Consider the following 21,697-nt stretch of genomic DNA (forward strand, 5'->3'; position numbering starts at 1 on the left):
ACAGATGAGGAGACGAAGGCCCGAGACCGGGCCCGGGCGGGGCTGAGACTAGAACCCGGGAGCCAGGGCTCATTCCTCGCTGGAGAGGCAGCCGGAAGAAGGCGGTGGGCATTAGCGGGCGAGGTGGCGCCACCGAGGTTTCCAGTGGGGTTGCTTTTCCAAAGCCTGAAGCGCCCCCTCCCTTCTCCTAACAGAGCAGGAGACGGGGCTGTGCCCTGGGCCCGAACCTCTGCTTTGGACGAGTGGCGGGGTCCCCCCCCCCCCAGGGCAGGGACCCTCCGCCCCGTCGCGGTCACTGTCCAACACCACTGACAGGGTTTGTCCCTAAAGAGCGCCGAGCACCGCCCCCACCCCAGGACCCCAGGACCTGGTCAGACAAGGTGCCCTTTGCCCGCGCCCAGCCCTCCCCCGCGCAGGAGCAGGGGACAGTGGCCTGTTTCCCATAAAATGTGAATTCTAGATCCTGAGAGTAGAGAGCGGGAGGAGGAGGGGCAGAGACAGCCTGGCATCCCCGCTGCTTGGTGCCTGGCCCCCGAGTGTCTTGGTTTCTCCCTGAAGTAGTCAGATTCTGCCCTCAAGTGAATGGTGCCATAAAGGTTGACATGCCATAAAGGTAGCCTGTGTTTTCTTTGCACCAAAGCGCCCTGCCAGGCTTGGGGAGACTGAGCCATGGTCATTGCCAGAGAGACACTCGGTGTAGACGGGGAGAGCAGTGAATGCAGACATAGAAGCGGCAGAACAAACGCCAAACCTGCTCTGGCATGGGTTTGGTGGGTCCCAGGGGAGTGCCCTGTTGAGGCAGGGCTGGGGCTGAGCCAGGAGTCGGAGACATGGGGAGGCGGTCAGGAGACTGGCCCACTCACTCAGCTCCGCAGGGCCAGCATAAAGACAGGCAGGAAGCTGGTGAGTGGGGCCATGGCTGCTCGGTGATGACCTTGGCATGAGCCTTGAATAAAGGCGGGCCTGTGGCTCTGAGTGGTGCTGGGTAGCCACCAGGAGGGCTTTAGAATGCCCTAGGAACTCAGTGGCCGGGAACCTCCCACGCGCTTCACGGGCTGGGCTGAGCTGGATTCATGGCTGTGGCCTCCGACTCCACTTGGCATGCCATAGGAGCTAGGTCAGATGGGTCAGGGGTGATCCCAGGGGCACCAGGTCTACCCGTTCCCAACCAGTCCATCCTTGGTAAGGCTTCTTTGATGGGCTGCTCTTCAATGGGGTGCAAGACAAGGCTGCCTGCGGCTGGGGAGGGTAGAGAAGGTGCAGCCAAGTCCCACCTGCCTCCGTATCCCTGCGTTCTGCAACCTTGCATTGACAGTGGCAAAAAAAAAAAAAAAAAAAAAAAAAAAGCCTGTACCGAACACCTACAGACCTGTTCTTGTGATTTCCTAAGCAATGCAGTGTAACAACTATTTGCTGAACATGTACTTTGTATTAGGTGTTATAAGTCATCTAGAGATCATTTAAAGTACAGGTGCTCCTGGACTTGCAATGGGACTATGTCCCAATAAACCTATGGTAAAGTCAAAAGTATCCTACCTCAAGCCATTGTGATTCAGGGACCTCTTCTGATATGGGAAGGTGTGGGAATGGGCTATATGCAAACACTAGGCCTTTTTATGGGAGGAACTTGAGCACCCTTGGATGTTGGTGTCTGCGGGGGGTCTGGAGGCAATCCCCTCAGATACTGAGAGAGGAGGTAGAGTGGCTTTTTTTTATTTAAGATTTTATTTATTTATTTGAGAAGCAGTGTTACAGACAGAGAGAGGGAGACACAGAGAGTCTTCTTCCACTGGTTCACTCTCAAAACGGCCATAACAGCCACAATGGGCCGATGCGAAGCCAGGATCCGGGTGCTTCTTGCAGATCTCCCACATGGGTGCAGGAGCCCAAGCACTCGGGCCATCTTCTACTGCTTTCCCAGGCCAAAGCAGAGAGATGGATCGGAAGTGGAGCAGCCGGGACTTGAACCAGTGCTCATGTGGGATGCAGGTGTCGCAGGTCGAGGCTTAGCCCACTACGCCACAGTGCTGCCCCTCATTCCTCATCTTTAAACAAGCATGGAGGGCTGCTGGAAGAGGTGACATTTGACTGAAGCCCTGAAAGGTGGAAGGGAGAATCTCGGGTGGAAGAGACAGCTGGTTCCTAGACTGGGAGTGCATGGAGCGGTGGAGGTTTTCCTGTGTTGGAACAGCAGCCAATCCTGCTTGTTTTGCATTTGGGGAATGTGTAAGAGAAGGGGACAGCTGATGGCAAAAGGTCCCGAAGGTTTGAGCATCCAGAGAGTAGGCTCTGCTTCCTCGAGCAGAAGCCCAGGAGTCATGTCTCCTTCAGCTACCTTAGTCCAATTCACACAGCAAAAGCTGTTGATTCTGCTGCCACTAAGCATCTAAGTCTAATGACTCAGCTTCATTCCTGCTGTCACCACTCTACCCCTGCATCTGTGCTTACAGTCCCCTTGGGAGTGTAACCAGTATGCACTGAGGGGAGGGAATAAAACCTGACGGTCAAGCACACAGGACGTCTGGAGCTAGGCTCTCACAGCCCTGCTCTCCACTCAGTAGCCGTGCGTTCTCAGTTAAGCGACTTACCTTCTCTGTGCTCAGGTTCCTGATCTCTAAAGTGGGGAGCAGTAGCACCCATTCATGAACTGTGAGGATTACTTTAAGAAGACGTGTTAAGTATTAGGAACAATGCCTGGTGTATAGGAAAAACTGTTTAAGTGTTAGGCATCTTTAATACTATAGTCTCTCTCCACATCCAGTTTTTCTTCTCTCTGAGAGAGGGGTATACACGTTTTAAAATTTTTATTTTGACATTATTTGGTGTTTACAAAAGTATTACAAAGATGATACAGAGCTTTCTGGATACTCTAATCCTGCTGCCTTGAGTGTGAATGTTTTGTATAACCATGATATACTTATTAAAACTAAGAAATAAATATAGTATAATGCTAGTACCCCAAAACACAGACTTCTTCAAATTTCTCAGTTTTTCCCACTGATGTCTATATTTTTTTATTTTAATGTTGTCGCTCCCCCTCTTCGTGGAGGAACGACACAGGACCCTGCGCTGTTCTTTTGTCTGCTCGGCCCTTCCCGGGTTTGCTGCTGGTCCTTCCCAGGTTGGCTGCCGATCCTTCCACCTCCGTGGAAGGGCGGTTCCCCCTGCCACTTTCCCCACTTCGCGGGGGAGTGGCACACCGCCGGCCGGCTCTCTCGGGGGCTGCTCAGATGTTATTCGGATGTTCCCCTTAGATGTTCCCCTGGTGTGTGTTGTCTCTCTCCTCCTTTATAGTCCTCTTCCACCAATCCCAACTCTGCTACCCACACGCCAAGTACGCTGCTCTCCTCCAATCAGGAGCAGGATCAGCTCCTGCAGGTTATTGGTCGAACTGGAGGCAGCTGTGTAAAAGTTGTTTACTCCTCTCCCAGCACCATATTGTGGGAGAGCAGATGCATAGAATAAGTCTTAATTCCAGTAACTTAGTCTAGTCCGAGTTGCTCCCCAAAAATGTTATAGATTTATTTATTTATTTGAAATCAGAGTTACACAGAGAGAGAAGGAGAGGGAGAGAGAGAGAGAGATCTTCTATCTGCTGGTTCACTCCCTAATTGGCTACAATGGCTGCAGCTGTGCTGATCCAAAACTGGAGCCAGGAGCTTACTCTGGGTCTCCCACATGGATGTAGGGACCCAAGGACATGGGCCATCTTCCACTGTTTTCCCAGGCCATAGAAGAGAGCTGGATGGGAAGTGGAGCAGCTGGGACTTGAACCAGTGCCCATACGGGATGCTGGCACTGCACATGGTGGCTTTACCCACTATACCACAGCATCGGCCCCTGATATCTAGGTTTTATTCCAGGATCCAGGCCACATTATCACATTGCATGTATCAGTGAATTATCTTCTAATGCAAATGATTGAGTCCCAGTGCCTGAGAGTCCTTTTTTGGCCTGCAGACTCTGAGACTCAGTGTCAAGTCCTCAACAAGGTGCATGGACCTGTCCCTGATTCTGCAGCCCCATCTCATCCTGCTCCAGGGCTTTGAGTAGGATCCATTGTACTCTACTGAGAGTCCAAGCACTAAACTCACCTCTTCTGCCTTCACCCAAGCTGTTGCATCTGCTCCAACACTCTGGCCCTTCTTGGTGGTCAGTTATTTATTCTGTAGGGCATAGCTCATGGTGTCACTTCTTCATGGTGGTCCACTGACTCTCAGCCCAGGTTGGTGCCCTCCTATACAGTTCTTTTGTAACAACTTGATTCACTCTCACTGGGTGGACAGCCCCTCCTCCTAGTACCTAGAACATACCTGGTACCCTGCAGGCACTCCATGAAAATGTGTTGATTGACTAACTCACATCTCATGTCTCTTTTTGTGAATCACTTCCCCTCTCTGGGTCTGAATGTTCTCAACTGCAGACTGAGGAATTGCAGGCGGTGTTCAAATTGTGCTTGGAAATACCTAAAATTTGTTGGGCCCCCACTCTCTGCTTCAGCAAGAGCAATGTTGAAAGACCATGCATATGAAAGAGTTATCTGTACCCCCATGCTTATTACAGTTCAATTCATGATAGCTAAAATATGGAATCAACCCATATGCCCGTCAACTGACGACCAGATAAAGAAATTAGGGATACATGCACCATGGAATTCTACACAGCAGTAAAAGAAAATGAAATCCTGTTGTTTGCAACAAAATGGATGAAACTGGAAAACATCGTACTAGTGAAATGAGGCATTCCCAAAAGGACAAATACCATATGTTCTCCCTGATCTGTGATAACCTAAAATGTAATCTATAGAAGTGAAAGTGACACTCTGAAATGCAATGACTTTGTACAGCCCTTGTTTCAACTGTTGAGGAACAGTTTTTTCATACTATTTGTTGAACTTCTTACTTAGTATAGAGTTAATCATATGTGTTATAAAGTTAATTGAAAATAGATCTTAGTAAAAAGATAAGAATGGGAATAGGAGTGGGAGGAGGAAGAGGGGTGGGAGTGTGGCTGGGAGGGCAGGTGCAGTGGGAAGAATTACTGTGTTCCTAAAGTTATATTTATGAAATGCATGAAGTTTGTATTCCTTAAATAAAAGGTATCTGGGGAATAAAAAAAAAAAGAAAGATCATGCTGTTTTTTTTTTATTATTAGTATTTGACAGAGTTAGACAGTGAGAGAAACAGAGAGAAAGGTCTTCCTTCCATTGGTTCACCCCCCAAATGGCCACCACAGCTGGAGCTGCGCCGATCCGAAGCCAGGAGCCAGGTGCTTCCTCCTGGTCTCCCATGCGGGTGCAGGGCCCAAGCACTTGGGCCATCCTCCACTGCCCTCCCGGGCCACAGCAGAGAGCTGGACTGGAAGAGGAGCAACCGGGACTAGAACCTGGCGCCCATATGGGATGTCGGCGCCACAGGCAGAGGATCAACGAAGTGAGCCATGGCACCGGCCCCAGATCGTGCTGTTTTCACGTATCCTAAACATTGGCTTCTGAGAAAGAGTCTTCTCAGTGGATTCTGAAGATTCTTCTGCTTGCAAAATTCTGCAAATTCCTGACAGATGCTTGCATTATATATTACGAATTGCACATACAAGGGTGCTTCAAGATCATAGAATTAGAAGATAAGTTTCTTAGGGGCAGGCATTTGGTGCAATGGTTAAATTGCCACTTGGGACACCCACACCCCATGTCAGAGTACCCAGTTTGATTCCCAACTCCACTTCCAATCCAGCTTCCTGCTAATGTGTACCCTGGGAGGCAGCAGGCGATGGTTCAAGTACCTGGGTCTCTGTTACTCATGTGGGCGACACAGATGGAGTTCTGAGCTCCTGGCTTTGGCTGTTGCAAGCATTTGAGGAGTGAACCAGTGGATTGGAACATCTCTTTCTCTCTCTCTCTCTCTCTGCCTTTCAAATAAAATGAAGATAGATAAACAAATAAAAGATAAAAGATAAAAGTTTCTTCTGGTGCATGGGATTTTTGAAATCCATGAATACTCATGTTGCATGATTTTACAACTCTGTGATTTTTTTTTTTTTTCTCGCAGGCAGTTGTGAGCTATTGAAGGTTTCAGGACAGAGAAGCCCTGATTGGGAGCCTCGGGAGCTGTGCTTTCAGAAGATGGTTCTAGCAACAATGTGGGTAGGACGGACAGATGAGGCTTGGTCAGCGAGGGAGGCGGGAGCGAGGAGACAGGGTTGTCATGGAAGCTGAGCAAGCAGAGAGTGTAATGGCAGGGGTGGTAGAAGCGGGGGTTGCTGACAGTGTCTGATGCTGCAGAGTGCAGGTGGGAATCAGAGGGGGCTTTAGAAACAGTGGCAGAAGCACCAATGGTCTGTGAGAGGGCCATGCTGGTGGCTGAGAGGGGGCAGCAGCAGACCCAGGGTGGAAGAGGAGCCCACGGAGGGTGACCCACAGAGCCTGCCGGTGCCCTCGCTGCTTCTGAAAAGTTTGGTGGCCAAAGGAGTGAGCATGATGAGCAGAAGCAGGGCTGGCGAGACAGGCCAAGTGCAAGTGGTGGGAAACTCAACACTGCTGAACATCTTGCAGACAGCAGGAGAAGGAAGCGGAGGAAGTACAAGAGGGTGTGGTTCATGGAGCAAGCCCTGGAGATAGGTAAGGGTGGGCCTGAGGGTGGAGGAGGGCCCGGCCAAGGGAAGGCCGGGGTGTATCTTTCTCAGAGCCTGGGGGAAAGGTGAAAAGAGCAGTACAGTGGGGGGTTGGGCATGGAGATCCAGGAAATTAATAAAAGGTCACCACCACAAAGCAGGAGCTGATGTTACCTGCGGGGAGAAGTTGGAAGGTGGTGTCCTAGGCCACAGGGAGTGGAAGGAAGGTGTGATTAGCCATCTTCCAAACCCTGCAGGGGACAGGAGCATGCATTCCCGGGAAGCCTCAGGCCGAGGGAGGCAGGGTCAAGGAGCCTGCGTCTCCAGGTCCCTGGTGAGTGACAGTGACAGTGCAATGAACTCCCAGTCACTTTTCAGAATGAAGCTGCAGGTCCATTTGTCAGGGATGCTGTGGGTGGGATTCTTGTCCTGGCATGGAGAGCACAAGAAATGGGTTCCACGGTCCCTCCTGGCTCTGGGATGAGGACAAAGGACAAAGACAAGCAGTTGGGCTCACCTTTCTCACCTGCCCGGGGGGCCAGAGGCAGGGGAGTGGCCGTCAGGCAGACCAGCCCCCAGGAAGGAGGCATCCCCAGGCATGGCTTCCAGAACCCTCCCTCAGCTTCCCCAGGCTCTTTTAGAGAGGCAGCTGTTGGGCTTGGAAAGGACCCAAAGTCAATACAGTAATGACTTCCCCTCCCGGCAGTATCCCAGGCCCCTCTGGGTCATCCAGTAATTGGCTAATAAAGCTCACTTTGATGTGAGGGGAGCCCTAGTGAGAGTCCCCAAGATTCCCTAATTCCCTGCCATCTGCAGATAGGAGAGACTGCCTTTGGAGTGGAATGCTGAATGGGGACCACCCCTCCTGTGTCCCCAGTCTTCAGTGTGGGGTCAGCTGAGGCTGGGGGCAAGGGGAGAGGAGGGAGGGGAAGCCCACGGAGGAAGCACAGCCAGGGCCCTGGCCAGCCCGGGAGGACCCACCTGGCACGGGACCCCTTCCCTAGTTGGCAGGCAACCTCAGCCAGGCAGTGCTCCTGGGGGGTGGCTGAAAAGCCACAGCACCTAATTACTGTCATCACCGCCGTGGTGGCTGTGGTGATTATGATGGGAGCAGCATTTAATTATTGTTATTCCTACAGAGCTCACTGCAGAGCTTCCCGATCGCCATGGCTGCCTGGGCTCTTGGGGCTGGGGAAGCTGAACACAGCTGCACCCCCCCTCCCCCAGGTCCACTGATGGATTATACCCCAGTGGTACCGAGGTGGCCAACAGGCAGCCAGCAGCTGGCCCAGGGCTCTCCATGGTCTGGGGGCTGGAGCTCTCAGCAGTGATAGAAAGGCCTGGTCCCACCCAGTTCTCCAGGAAGAAGAGGATCCAGCAGGTGAATTAGTGCGTGTCCTGCCTCTGGTTAGAAGGCACTCAAAACACACCTGTGAGTCAGCCTGCTGCAAACCCCAAAGCCTTCTGCCTGGGAGTCGAGGCAGCCTGGCTGCTTTGGGGTAGGAGTACTCAAAACTCAACAGTGATTCTGAGGACAGGGATGCTTCTGGGATCTGCTCAGGTCAGGAGGATGGGAAGGGGCCAGGGGAGCTTCAGCCGGGAGCTCGCTCGGTGGAGACGGAGTCAGAGAGGAAAGCACTTTGCAAGTGGAAGAAGACACTCCACCTCCCACCCACACTCTCTGCCCTTAAATCCAGGGGTGGCTGTTGTGGTCAGGATAATGGTCAGGGTGGACTAGTTGCCTAGAGGAATCAGATTTTTTTGAGAGAGAGAACCATAAGGAAGCCAGGAAAAGGAATCTGTTGTAAGCAAAGGGCAAAGAGTTACTGGGTCAATCTGAGCCCAGCACAGTGAGTGCATGGTGGACGCTTGCTGGGGAGCGTGGAGCTGGGCTGGGCTGGGGTGCTGTGGCTCTTACCCTCTCGGGGTCACAGACCTTTTCAGGATCTGATGAAAGCGGTGTCACTCTGCCCTGAAACGAGAGAGAGGCACAAGCCCAGTGTTTGCATGGCACCCACAGATGCCCAGCTGTGGCCCCGAGGTGGGTCTGCTGCAGAAGGAGTCCCCTGGGAGAGAGCAGCGCTGATCCTGACTAGCTGGGCTGGGGGGCTAATGAGGGGCGCTGGTGACATGGAGAATCTCGAACGAAGAAAGTCCAGGCCAGATTGCTATAACGTGGAGAAAATAGGTATCACCCACACACGGCCTTACACATCTGTTAAAAAAAAAAAAAGGCACCTGTGAAGAAAAAAGTAGGACAGCGACATGGAGAAATGGAAATAATTTGTGGGTTCAGGTTTTTTTATTTTTAAATTTTCTTTAATATCATTATGAAGTTACTTTAATAGTAGATCTATTTTTTCCCTATATTATGTAAAGCACTTTTCCTGCAGCAATGAACTCCTGGATGGCGTTTGATTTAGGTTTATATTGAAGCCACGTGCTCCTCAAGTTCATGCTCCCAGGGAGAGGTGCTCCAGGAGGGCCAGAAGGCCTGGACTCTGGGAACTGACCGGGCTGCCCAGGGGGCTGCTGAGCAGGGAGAGGACGTTGTGATCCGGAGCCAGGAGCGTGAGGCCAGAATCCTGGATCTGCAGCTCACTCTCCGTGGGACCCCGGCCGAGAAGAGTGAGCAATGGTCTCCGTTTGCCTGTGACTGAGGAGGGTCCCGGGACATGGGACGTTCAGTGCAAAAACTGGCAAGGTCCTGGGCCAGGCTGGCCACCCCACGGATGAGCTATTTCATCATTCTGAGCTTCAGTCTCCTCGAGGGCGGGCAAGAAGGTGTTGATGACTCCAAGAACCTTCGTGAACTCCCCGGTCCTCACACCTGTTGGAGATGCTTATTACAGGTGTGGGGCGGGGGGGGGGGGGCGTGGTTCCCCCCAGCCTCGAGATCTGAGAGCCCAGAGCCATGATTAAATATGAGGAGCTTAAGGCACCCAGTCTCTGGCACCAGGCTTTTACCAGTAATTCACTCAAGAAATCTTTGTGGACTACCTGCACCCAGGGACTGTGTTAGGTGCTGGGGTGACAGACACTCTCCCTTCCATCCCGGGACCACAGTCTAATGGGGGAGGCAATGGTTGATAAGGAAGTGGGAAGACAGGCAGGTCTAGGGGCCTACGGGAACGGCAGGTGCATGGGGACCAGGAAGGATTGGGGGGGGACTCCTGCAGAGGTGAGCTGAGCCCTGAGGGGTGAGGACTGGCAGCAAGGAGGCCTGGAGGCTGGGAGCATTGAAGACCACAGAGTAGTTCAGTAGGGCTGGAGAGCAGGAGAGAGGGGGCTGGGGAGGGGTCTTCCTGCATCATGCTGGGCATCTCTAAGCTGCATTATGGACTTTGAACTTGGTAGAGCTGGGGCCCAGCAGGAATGTTGTGCACCTGGCCACTTAGCAACCCCATCTCCTGGTATGCTAAGATGGTGTTCCTGGCCAGACACCTGTTTCTCCTAATAAGCATGTGTCCCCTGGACTTGAAGGTGCTCTTGAGCCCAGCCTGTCTGCCGAACGTGCCTGCAGCTCCAAACCCGGCATAGGCAATCAGTACATCGTCCTGGCAGGGCTCTGCTGCCTGGCACAGACTGCGGCTCCAGAAAGCAGAGTGGCAGGCCTCGCAAGCACACTGCTGTCACCCTGGTGTGTCCATGTGGGCTTGATGGCCGTGTGGCAATGGTGCTCGGGGCATGCCGAGGGCTTGCAAAGCCCAGGCAGCCATAAGTACCATACAGTTCTACTACTCGGCCCGAGGACAAGGCCCTGGATGTGCGCCCACAACACAGGTGCATGCACACACATTCACATCCGCCCATGCTTTCACTGACATGCAGGCAAGCACATGGAGAGAGGTCTTGTTTGTTTGTTTGTTTGTTTGTTTTTGACAGGCAGAGTGGACAGTGAGAGAGAGAGAGACAGAGAGAAAGGTCTTCCTTTTGCCGTTGGTTCACCCTCCATTGGCCGCTGCGGCCGGCGCACTGCGGCCTGCGCATCGCGCTGATCCGAAGCCAGGAGCCAGGTGCTTCTCCTGGTCTCCCATGGGGTGCAGGGCCCAAGCACTTGGGCCATCCTCCACTGCACTCCCGGGCCACAGCAGAGAGCTGGCCTGGAAGAGGGGCAACCGGGACAGAATCCGGCGCCCTGAGAGGTCTTGTTACCCGGGCACCACAGCACATCAGACAACATTCATCCGGGACACGCCCCTTCCAGCACACGTATGTTGCCATGCTGTACACATGGCCTCACACAGAAGCCCCGCAACCTACACTGGCCTGCTCTCACTCTGGTGTCCTTACACAGACGTCATGGGGATTAAAAAGGTACATTCAACATCAAGTGTTTAGCACAGGGTCTGGCACGTGCTGGGACTATAGTATTGCATCTCACTACGACACGTTTATGTTAAGATGCTTTAATGTGTGCAGATATGCCTAGATGCACAGACACTGTCCCCTGCACTCTTTTAAGAGCAGATGCAAACACAAGAACTCCCCTCTTCCACCAGGCTGGTACCTGCACGCCCATGCACAGAGACTAGGTTGCTCTCCCGGTTGCACCTGCACACAATCTCAACAGCACCACTAATAATAATAGCAAAGGCAGGTTGGGTGATTACCTTCTACTTTTCAAAGGGGTTTCAGGCCTGTAATCTCATTTGACACCCACAGCAGCCCTGTGGAATAGGTGGGTGGAACAGGCATTATTGCTCCGGGTTTATGGCTGAAGAAGCAGGAGCCAGAGAGGGCAAGTCCGCCCTCTGGGAGCCAACCTGACTTTGGAAGCCAGTCTGACTTTGGGTCATGAGTTTTCCATGGCGCTCAGACGCCTCTGTGCCAGCCTCCAGCCCTCACCATGGAAAGAAGGGGCAGGGGTCTGCAAGCTTTCTTGATTCCCAGTCAAAACATTTGCCGGAGTCAACCCCAGCTACGAAGTGGGAATTGGAGGCCGATAAAGGGAAACCATCCTCATTAGAAATCCCATAAAGTCTCATTTACAGCTCCCGTCAGATGAAAGGAGCAGTGGACTGCGTTGGAGGGAAAAGCAAATACTGATTTCCTTTAGGACTGGCCCAGCCTCAGACAGCTGACCCTGGGAGGACCCGGGAGGTCAGAGGGGTGGGGGTGGGGGCGTCCTGTCCCATCTGGACTCTTCCCAAATCTGTGCACTTCTCTGCTCTGTCTAGGGCCCGTTGGCTCTTCAGCTGTGGCTTCAGGAGAGGGGAAGACAAAAGGACAAAGAAGGGGAGTCCCTAGAGTCCCCCTCTCCTGCACCTGCAGTTGGAGCCTCCCTCTTGGACTGGGTCCTGGGCCTTCAGGACAGAGTGGGTACCCTATCTCCTACCCGGCTGGAGCAGAAGCCAGGACAGGCTGCAAACCTCCTTAGACCTGGCTGCTTAGGGCACTGAGTGCCAGGCTCTGGCCGCCTAGGGCACAGAGTGCCGGGCCCTTCCGTGTACCAACTGTGGACAGTGATGACCTCCTGCCCAGGAGGGAGGTGACCTGGTCGTCAAAGGACGGGGAGAGAGATCATCGCTTCTGATGGTTCTACTGTTTCACTCTGGTTTCATCATCACTGTGGACCTTAGTTTGCACATCTCTAAAATGGGGATAGTACAACCAAACTCCCAGCATTGCTGTATATTAGGGTCTGATGAGATGAGGTGTGGAAAGGCCACAGCCCAGTGCCTGGCACCCTGCTGGCCCTCTGCCCTGCCCCAGGAATGCCCCCATTGCGAAAAGCACTTCCCCAGCCTCCTGGGTGTGCCGGCTCTGGCAGGGAGGGAGGCAGGCAGGGAGGGGACATCTGTTTGACACTCTTGTCAGCATCCGTTACCTGGCGTGTATTTTCCCAGGAGCTGATTACATTACAGCATGTGTTGATAAACATTCGGAGTCGAAGCACAGAGGAAACTGAGCAGAATGTTAAGCGGGTGAGGGTTTGGTCAGGAGATGCTGAGAGCGCGCTGGCTGTGATGAGCTGGAAGTGGCGACAGGTCCCAAGCTGGGGGCTTCTTAGCTCACCCAGCCCCCTTCCCTTTCCGATCTCCCTGATCTGCCGCCCTGCTCCCCTGGCCATCCGGATGCGGCCTGGAGGCCACGTTGTGGCCCGGAGGCCACGTGCACCTCTCCATTCTAGCTCTGCTGCAGAGGCTTTCCTGGGCACTGGGGGCCACTCCCTTGATCTCCCTTGAACCTCACTCTCCTCCTCTGCAGAGTGGGTCTCATAGCCCCCCCACCCCGAGAGGAGTGCAGAGTGCGTGAGAAGTCGCCCACCAAGCCTGGCACATGGAGCCAAGCCAGCAGTCAAGGGGAGCTCTTTCCCTGGAGTCAGCAGAACCCTGGAGGAAGCAGGTGCCTCTGGCCCCAAATGTGCTTTGGATGTTACGGCATGGGTTCTCCTTCCCACTTGGAGCGGAGAGGAGGGAAGCCGGTACTCTGCCTCAGGCAGACTCCCCGTGTGCCGCAGTGCCGAGGCCTGGCACCAGCAGCCTGCCTCCCTCCTGAATCTGCCTGTGCCCATGCTTGGATGACAGCTGCGGGGGGACCCACCTGCCCGACGGGCTTCTTCCCCACCAGTCCACAAAGCCCCTGAGCGCAGGGGCTGTGCCTGCCTGGTCGCAGTGGCGTGCTATGGCCGTCGCAGGGTCTGGCATTGGCAGGAATGCACACCTCGATTTGGTTCGGGGAGAACGGTTGAGATACCTCATTTCAGAGCTGGGTGCTGTGCTGCTATTCAAGATGGTCACTTCAGAGAGGGAGGGGCAGAGAGAGAGAATCTTCCATGTGCTGGTTCACTTCCCAAATGCCCACAATAGTTGGGGCAGGGCGGGGCAAAGCAGGATCAAACTAGATCTCCCCCTTGGGTGGCAGAAACCCAATCATTTGAGCGATCACCGCTGCCCCCAGGGTGTGCATTACCGGAAGTGGGCATTGGAGGCCTAGCCAGACTCGAACCCAGGCACTCCCATGCGGACGTTTTACCCCTGAGCCAAACGCCTGCCCGCCCCGTGGCTTCCTTCTCTCTTGGCTTTTGGCCCAGGTTATCTGGGCGGAGCAGTCCTGGGCCCTAGCCCTGCTCTCTCTGAGGCCGCGGCCTTTGAGGACGCGGGCATTTAGAACTGGAAATGAACAAATGTGTGAGCGAACAGCGGGTGCTATCTCCCTCTCTTCTCTCGTGGGTCCTAGAGCAGACACCTGGCATCACCACCCCTGTCCAGGTGCGCTGGTCGGCTAGGATGCAGCCCGGGGCTGCCAGTGTAAGCCGAGCCCAGCGCGCCCGGCGCCACCTAGCGGGCCAGGGCCCCCGCGACAGCGCGTCCCCCTCTTTTCCGGTCTGCGGGACCGGCCCCTGCCCCGCTGCACCGGGAGGCTGGGCGGCCGGGAGGCTGGGCGGCCACCATCGCCAGGCGCATTCTCTGCTTCCAGAGGGTGTGGCCACCCTCGGCCGGGGGAGCATACGGCCCCCAGGTTCCGGGGAGCCCTGCCCCGACGGCGGTGAGCCCGGCGCCCCGGAGGCGGCCTCCCTCCCCTTCCCCCACACTCCAGTCGTGTCGCTCCCCCTTCGCCACAAAGAGGCCATTGATTGCAAAGATTAGCCGGGCTGATGGGGAGAAGGGAGGGGAAACACAGACACTTGCACACTCGCACACACGCACGCACACATACAAACTCAGAGAGCCCGTTCCTCTGCCTGGGCTGGGTAGGTGGTGGAGGGAGGAGGGAGGGCCAGAGGGCGGGGCTGCTCCTGGGCAGCCAGCTCCTTGCCCCCCTCCCCACTCCTTGCCCCCATCCCCCCATGCCTGAGTTTTGGAGGCAGATCCCCTGCCTGGCCTCTGGGATGCATGCTGGCTGGGATGCATGCTGGCCGGCCTGCCCAGCTCCTCTGGAGGTGTGGTCTCCTCTCCCCAGACAAGACGTTTGTTGGTGGCACCTAGGGGCCCTTTTCATGGCTGGTGAAGCGCTGTGGCAGTGACTGCAAAGCAGTCCTATGTAGTAACACATCCTGGGCCACAAGCAAGGCTTGGGGATCTGGGCGGCCTCTCGGTAGACGGGCGAATGAATGGCCCACAGTTCCCAGGGCATGAGTGCTGGGTGCCTTGTACTAGGGCACTGGGGAGGGGTGAAAAGGCAGCAGTAGCTTTGGTAGCAAGGCTTCTGGAATCTGTCTTTTCCTACACAGGAAAAGATGGGCCTGGACCTTCGGGTGGGGGCTGGGAGGGGGCTGCATTGGCCACTTGCTTGGAGGTAGCCCTCTGAGCCTGGGGCGAACTCCTGCTTGCTCCTGGGGACACCCGTGCTCTCACAGCGTCTGAATTCCGGGCACCCTGAACTTCAGAGGCCGGGACTGTCCCAGGCTCCCTCTGAGTCCGCCCACATGGGTGTGTCTGGCAGGTAGTATTTGCAAAGAGAGCCAGGAGCCGTGGGAACCAACCGACCGTTCAGAATCCCACCTGGAACTTCCTGGAAGCTCCCGCTGGCCACCTGGCTGCCCGTGTGTGCCCAGGCTAGGGGCGGGGAGAGACTGGGTGGGGATGCCACTGCTTGCCTGGTTTATGACTCTTCTTGCTCCCCAAAGCCAGGGCAGAGAGCGTGGCCCTGCATGGCTGTCCCTGATGGTGGGCAAGGTCGTGCCCGTGTGGCTGCCTGGAGCCGTGGATTCCTGCCCACATCCACAGGCTCTCATCGTGGGAAGAGACCTTGGAAGAGCCTTTCCTCTTTTCCTCCCCCACCTGCCACTTCCATGTCAAATACTCACTTTCTCAGGCAGTGTAGCCCACCTGAAGGCTGGGACGCTGAGTTAGAAACTGTGCCAGGCAACCTGGACCCTACCCCTGCCCCCACCTGCAGGGCACAGGGCCAGGCAAGGTGTCAGGGACCAGCAGCCCAAGGCGGCGACAGCTGGCCTTTGCTGTCAGCTGGACACTGAGCTAAGTGCTCATTCCTAGTCGTCGTAAAACTCCAGGGCATCACGTTTGTTGCTATCCCCGTTGTATTGAAGAGGCACCTGAGGCCCAGAGAAGTCAAGGCATTGGCCTGAAGCCACGTGGCAGGGCAGTGGCAAAGCTTGGATTCGAAACCAGGGAGTCTGGGCCTGGCCGAGAGCAGTCACACGTCATCTTGTGGGTGCTCCTGAGAGTGAGAGCAGACAGAGAGCGAGCCGGAGAATGAGGATGAGTGAGAGTGAGTGCACGCGTGTGCGTCTTCACAGCCATTCAGGAGCGGCAGAGCTCGGTGGTGGCTCGGGACGACTGGAAGGCCTGGATCAGACGTAAAAGCATCGGGAATCGCCTTTCTTCTCCTTCCTCTTCTTCCCATCCCCTCTGGCCTCCATCCGCACTGCCTTTGCCTCCCTCTGAGTCCAGGGTCGTCTGCTCTGTGCTTGTGCGTTCAGGAATTCCCCGGAGGCAGGAAAACCCCGCCTGGGTGGCTCCAGGCCACGAGGGAGACCCCAGCCTGCCTGGCAGACACGAGGGCCGTCCCCACAGCCAAGCCAGGAATAGATGTGGCTGGTAGATGGGAAATGAACAGGGAAGATTGTACCAGCCAAGGGTTAGGTGGTGCACGGTTCAGAGAGCTTTATGTTCAGTTTTATGTCTAGGCAGAGCTGGAGACGAGGTTATCACTTCTCTTCTAATTAGTGCAAGCAGGCTTCCCCTGGCACTGCTGCCGGGAGCCAGCTCTCCTGCTGTCTTGGCTTTGCCATCTGTCCCCAAGGGTGAGACTTGGGCGGAGTGGAGCCGAAGAATGAGCCCTGGGTTGGGAGTCAGGATTCCTGGATCTTCAACCGTGGTTCTGCCACGAGCTTGCCCTGTGACCTTGGACAAATGACCCTGCCCTCTGAGCCTCCACTTCCTTACTTGGAAAATGAGGGAACTACACCTGGACCACTCTCCAGGACCCTTGAGTGGGTGCGCTCCCTGGAGTCTGTCCAACAGGGCTGCTGGGTGGAGGTGGGCAGGCCAGGCCCTGTGCGAGGACACCAGGCCCAGAGGGAAGTGGGGGCAGAAACCCAGCCGATGCTCTTTTCACTCGCGTGCCTTTCTCTCTTGGAGAAAAAGGTACTTTTTGGGATCCGTGTGAAGGCAGCTCACGGATAGCAGTGGCCATGCGAGGTCGCTGGGCAGTTTGGCTCCGAGCAGCTGGAGTCTTTTCCAGAAGTTGAGGCTGGGAGTTGGTGGTGGGAGGAGGGAGAGGCGGGGCAGAGGGGAGGGTGGAGGACAGAGGCTACAGAAGGAGGAACAGGAGTGGCTCTTTGGTCCACGCCCATGGAGGAAGTATAGGAAGCCGTGGGAACCCAGCTAAATGAAGAAAAGGGAAGTTAGTGGTGGGTGCCAGGGGGTGTGGGCCCTATGGCAGAGATGAGGGCACCCCTGGGAGCCGTAGTGCCCCGTCCCCTGTTCTGGAGCTGCTGTAGGGTAGTCTGGGATCATCACCGGCTCAGTCGGGTCTGAGGCAAAGGCTCTCACCCTGGAACTGAGGGCTTAGGCCCCTGAATGAGGGGACTGTGGGAGGGGACGTGGAGGGGGCCCGCTGGTTAGGCAGGCTGGCCTCTGCAGGCCACTGGCTCCCGCCCCAGTCCCTACCTCCAACAGACAGCTCCACACAAGGAGAAGTAGTTCCTTTCTTTTAGACCTTCCCAGTAAACCCTGGATTGTCTGATCTCAGCAGAAAGTCCCTCCTTTAGTCTAGCTCTAAGTCCTGCCTACTGCAGGTCCTGCTCATTCCCACACAGCACAGCTGTGCCATTCAAACAGCCAAGTCTTCCCTGGCCACTCTGTCTCTTTAGGGATGGGGTAGGCTGCAGTGAAGCCCGGGCTGTCCCTTCTGCAGTGACAGCCAGGTCCGCCCCATCTCCCAGGTGCCCTGTCCTGCACTTCCAGGGTGGCTGTGACGAGGGACGTTTTGTCTTGAGGAGGTCCATACTGCTGGCTGCCCAGGGTTCAGCCTGCTCCCGGATGCATCCAGATGTGGATTTTGAGTGGCTCGTGCTGGAGAGGAGGCCTCGGTGCATGGAAGCAGCCCTGTGTCTCTTTTACGCTGTCTAGTAACAATGATAATGATCCTAACAGAGAACAGCAATGTCTGGCACACAGCAAGAGCACAACATTGCTCTAAGCCTCAGGCATTTGCATGAGGCTCTTTTCGCTGCTGTAACAAATGTAGCAAGAGTGGCTCCTGGCAACTCAGGCTTATGGTCGCACATCCCGCAGTAAAGGGTTGGAAGTCTGACCCAGGACTGGAGGGGCTGGGCTAGCAAAGGGTAGGAGGGCGCCTCCCTTTGCGGAGGCTTGGGGAGTGATCCTGTTTCCTTGCCTTTTCTGGCTCCTGGAGGCCACTTGTCTCCTGGGCTCAGGGCCCCCATCTTCTGCCTCAAAGCCAGCAGATGCTGCGCCTCTGTCATCACTCCCCGATCCCCACACCCCCAGCCAGGACTCATGTAGCAAGGTTGGGCCCATCTGGATAGGTCTTCCTTTGCCGTTGGTTCACCCTCCAATGGCCGCCGCGGCCGGCGCACCGCGGCTGGCGCATTGCACCTATCCAAAGGCAGGAGCCAGGTACTTATCCTGGTCTCCTATGGGGTGCGGGGCCCAAGCACCTGGGCCATCCTCCACTGCCTTCCCGGGCCACAGCAGAGAGCTGGCCTGGAAGAGGGGCAACTGGGACAGAATCCGGCGCCCCGACCGGGACTAGAACCTGGTGTGTGGCGCCGCAAGGCGGAGGATTAGCCTAGTGAGCTGAGGCGCCAGCCAGGACCATTGTGTTTTAAAGATTTATTCATTTATTTGTAAGTCAGAGTTACACGGAGAGAGAAGGAGAGGCAGCGCGAGAGAGAGAGAGAGAGAGAGAGGGGTCTTCCATCTGCTGGTACACTCCCCAATTGACCTCAATGGCTGGAGCTGTGCTGATCCAAAGCCAGGAGCTTCCTTCAGGTCTCCCATGTGGGTGCAGGGGTCCAAGCACTTGGGCCATCTTGCACTGTCCTCCTAGGCCATAGCAGAGGGCTGCATTGGAAGTGGAATAGCCAGGACTTGAACTGGCACCCATATGGGATGCTGGCACTGCAGGCATCGACTTTACCCGCTACACTACAGCGTCAGCCCCTGAACTGCCATTTTTAAACACATTTCCTATCACTAAATAAGGCAAGCTCTTCATAGGTCTCAGAGGCTGGGCCCCTAATTTGAAGCCCATCAGTTTGCTGACTGCAGTGTACTTGAACTTTTCCATACAAAGGCAGCCTGAAAAGTAGATAGAGTCATTGTTCCCACTTTAAAGATAAGGAAGCTGAGGCACAGAGAAGCTAAATAACTTGTGCAAGCTTTCTTGCAAGGTGCAACATTCGAGATTCAAATGGAGGCAGACCGATTGCACAGCTGTGCCTCAGTCACTGTGACACAACCCGACCAGACGTGTGGGGCAGGAGATGCCTGGATTCCACGCGGTCCAAGGCCAAGGCCCCCTGGGTCACTGAGCAGTGGAGCGGCATGTCTTTGATGAGCACCTACTGTATGCCAGGCCCTGGGAGGGGCTCCCCGGTGGTGACGCAGCGCCACTTTGAACCCGTGGTCCAAGCTTGTTCTCTTTCCACATCCTGTTATAGATGGGTGGGGACACTCCCGCAGAGACAAATAGGAGAAAGGGTTGCCCTCAGGTGGGAGCGCACGGCCCTGGGGGTCTTTGCTGAGCCTAGTGACCAGGAGAGGGCTGGGCTGCTCTGTTCCCCGCAGGCCCCTGCTGGATCCTCTCAGAGCCCAAGGGGGCTATCTCCCCAGACTTCCTACCTGTCCATCACAATGGGCGTGGGCCCTGGGTGAACCTGGGACTTGCAAATCATGGAAATTAAGGCCAATTAGAGGGGGAAGCAGCAGCCCCTGGCAGGGCGGCGGGCCACACAGGCAGCTCGGGAACTTTATGGCGCTCCCTCCCAGTTTGTGGTCCAGCTGGGAGGTGGAAACTGCCAGCTCAGCACCAGGCAGCTGCTGTGAGATGCTGACACACACCTTGGGGGAGGATCACCTCCACCTCCCCACCCCCCACCCCCCACCTGGGTAGAAGCCACTGCTGCCCTGCTCTCCATCCATCCACGGGGACCACTGACATCACCCGCCGGGCTCTGTCTTGGCCTCGCACTGTGGGGGCCTCCTCTGGAGGATTGAGTCCAGGGAAAGGAGGAGGGAAGGAAGCAGACTCGGGTCACCTTGGCGCTGTGCGCCTGCGCAGCTATGCTGGCTCCCGCTTCCTCCCCACGTGGTGCTCCCACGCCAGCCGGCTGGATGGGTCTTCCCCCTTCCCCGGCATGGGCAACTCTCAGACAGACCCTTCCTCTGCCATTTTCTCCATGGAAAAGTGGCCAAGCCCCCCCTCCCCCCGCTGATGGGAACAGAGCAGAGCAGAGCCGGGGAGGCCCCCTGGCTGTCTGGGAGTGGTGGCTTGATGGTGCCCAGGCCGAGAGCCAAGTGAGGTCTCCGGTTTCCACATCCTCCTCTGCCTTTCAGCCGTGCCCCCAGGCCCTCCCCTGCCCTGTGGCGAGGAGCACAGACAGGCCTGTGTGCTGGGGAGAGCGGCTGGCCCTGAGCGAGGCCGGAGGAGGGCAGGGGCTCATCTGGAAGGGGGCGGGGGTATCTGGGGACAAAGGCGAGCTGGCTGCAAACGTCGGGGTGGGAGCTGTGGCATTGCAAGGGGAGCCCCTGACCCCTGTTTTGCTCTGAGATCTGGTTTTTTTGGGACAGGCCCTCTGAGCTGGGTTGAGGTCCGCCTCCTGAGAGACCCAAGGAGAGCAGGACTGCTGACTGCTCTGTCTCTGCCCTGCTTGAGGTCTCTGAGCTGCCCTCGGCTGCCCTGGATTTCTTGGTCATGTCTGACCCGTGTGGTCCCGTGACGGGGGGACCTGGGCCAGGGCAGGGAGGCGGAGCTGGACAGGGCAATGCCCGTGCCCTTGCTAGCATGGGCCAAGTGGAGGGCAAGTCCCAAGGAAAGCCCAGCAGCCGCCTTAATACCTGATCATGGGGTCATCAGAGGGGTAGCACGAGGGGTGCCAGGCTCTGCCCAGGGCACCGGCTACGCTACCACAGCCTGGGGCCTGTCCCTGCCTCCCTCTGAACCTCCAACCAGCCCTGCCGTTCCTGGCTCTCCTTATGGGACTCTACCCCATGACTCATGTAAGTGGCCTTGGGCAGGTGGCTTAACCTCGCGGTGCCTCCAAATGCAAATGACAGCACCTGCCTGGCAGGGTTATTATGGAGATGAAGTGAGTTTAATACATCAAGTGTGCAGAGTGGCAGCAGTGACACAGAAAGTGCTGTGGTCGTGCTGCCTGTTCCAATCGTGGTGACGCCTACATTGTTCCAAAGGCCACAGGCTGCCGGGTCCCCACTGCAGAGTCCCGGGTCACGTAGGCTGGGGCGGAGTCCTGGGTGTTCCACCAGAAAGCTCTGGCACCTTGGGGAAGTGCCCAGCCTCCCTGGGTCTGTTTCTTCATCTGGAACAAGAGCAACAGTCCTGACGTCATCCAGCTGTGACGATGCGATGTGGACACAGCACACGAGCCGTGGCCTCACCTTCCTGGTGGGGGAGTAGGTTTAGGGAGGCCTGTCTTCAGGCTGTGCCGATCCGAAGCCAGGAGCCAGGTGCTTCCTCCTGGTCTCCCATGTGGGTGCAGGGCCCAAGCACTTGGGCCATCCTCCACTGCATTCCCTGGCCACAGAAGAGAGCTGGACTGGAAGAGGAACAACCGAGACAGAACCGGCGCCCCGACCGGGTCTAGAACCCGGTGTGCCGGTGCCACAGGCGGAGGATTAGCCTAGTAAGCCATGGCACCGGCCCTGAGGAGGGCTCTTGAAGAACAGCCGTGACCTTCAGGAGGACCAGAGTGGGCCGGGACGTTCCACAGGAAGGGCGATGTCGCCCGCTCTTGCTGGGACGCGTGAGGACTCAGAACAGGGCTCCCAGCTCTTCCTGGGCCACTTGGGGCCCCAGAAGCGGAGCAGTGACAGGTGGAGGCGAGGTGACGTCAGGGTCTGGGCCTTGCCTGTGCTGCTGTCACTGAGCAGGACCAGACAGGAGAAGGGCAAAAGCTGAGCCCCTGCAGAGG

General features: G+C 56.2%; 1 long non-coding RNA gene across 1 annotated transcript; it reads left to right on the forward strand.

The window, feature by feature from the left end:
- The first annotated feature begins 6,044 nt into the window (after positions 1–6,044).
- LOC127484866 (uncharacterized) lies at positions 6,045–9,491 on the forward strand. Its single transcript, XR_007912051.2, has 3 exons — positions 6,045–6,138; positions 6,551–6,616; positions 9,003–9,491. It is a non-coding gene; the product is annotated as an uncharacterized lncRNA (long non-coding RNA).
- The last annotated feature ends 12,206 nt before the right edge of the window (positions 9,492–21,697 follow it).

Source organism: Oryctolagus cuniculus, chromosome 1 (assembly GCF_964237555.1).
Source record: "Oryctolagus cuniculus chromosome 1, mOryCun1.1, whole genome shotgun sequence".
Classification (NCBI taxonomy): Eukaryota; Metazoa; Chordata; class Mammalia; order Lagomorpha; family Leporidae; genus Oryctolagus; species Oryctolagus cuniculus.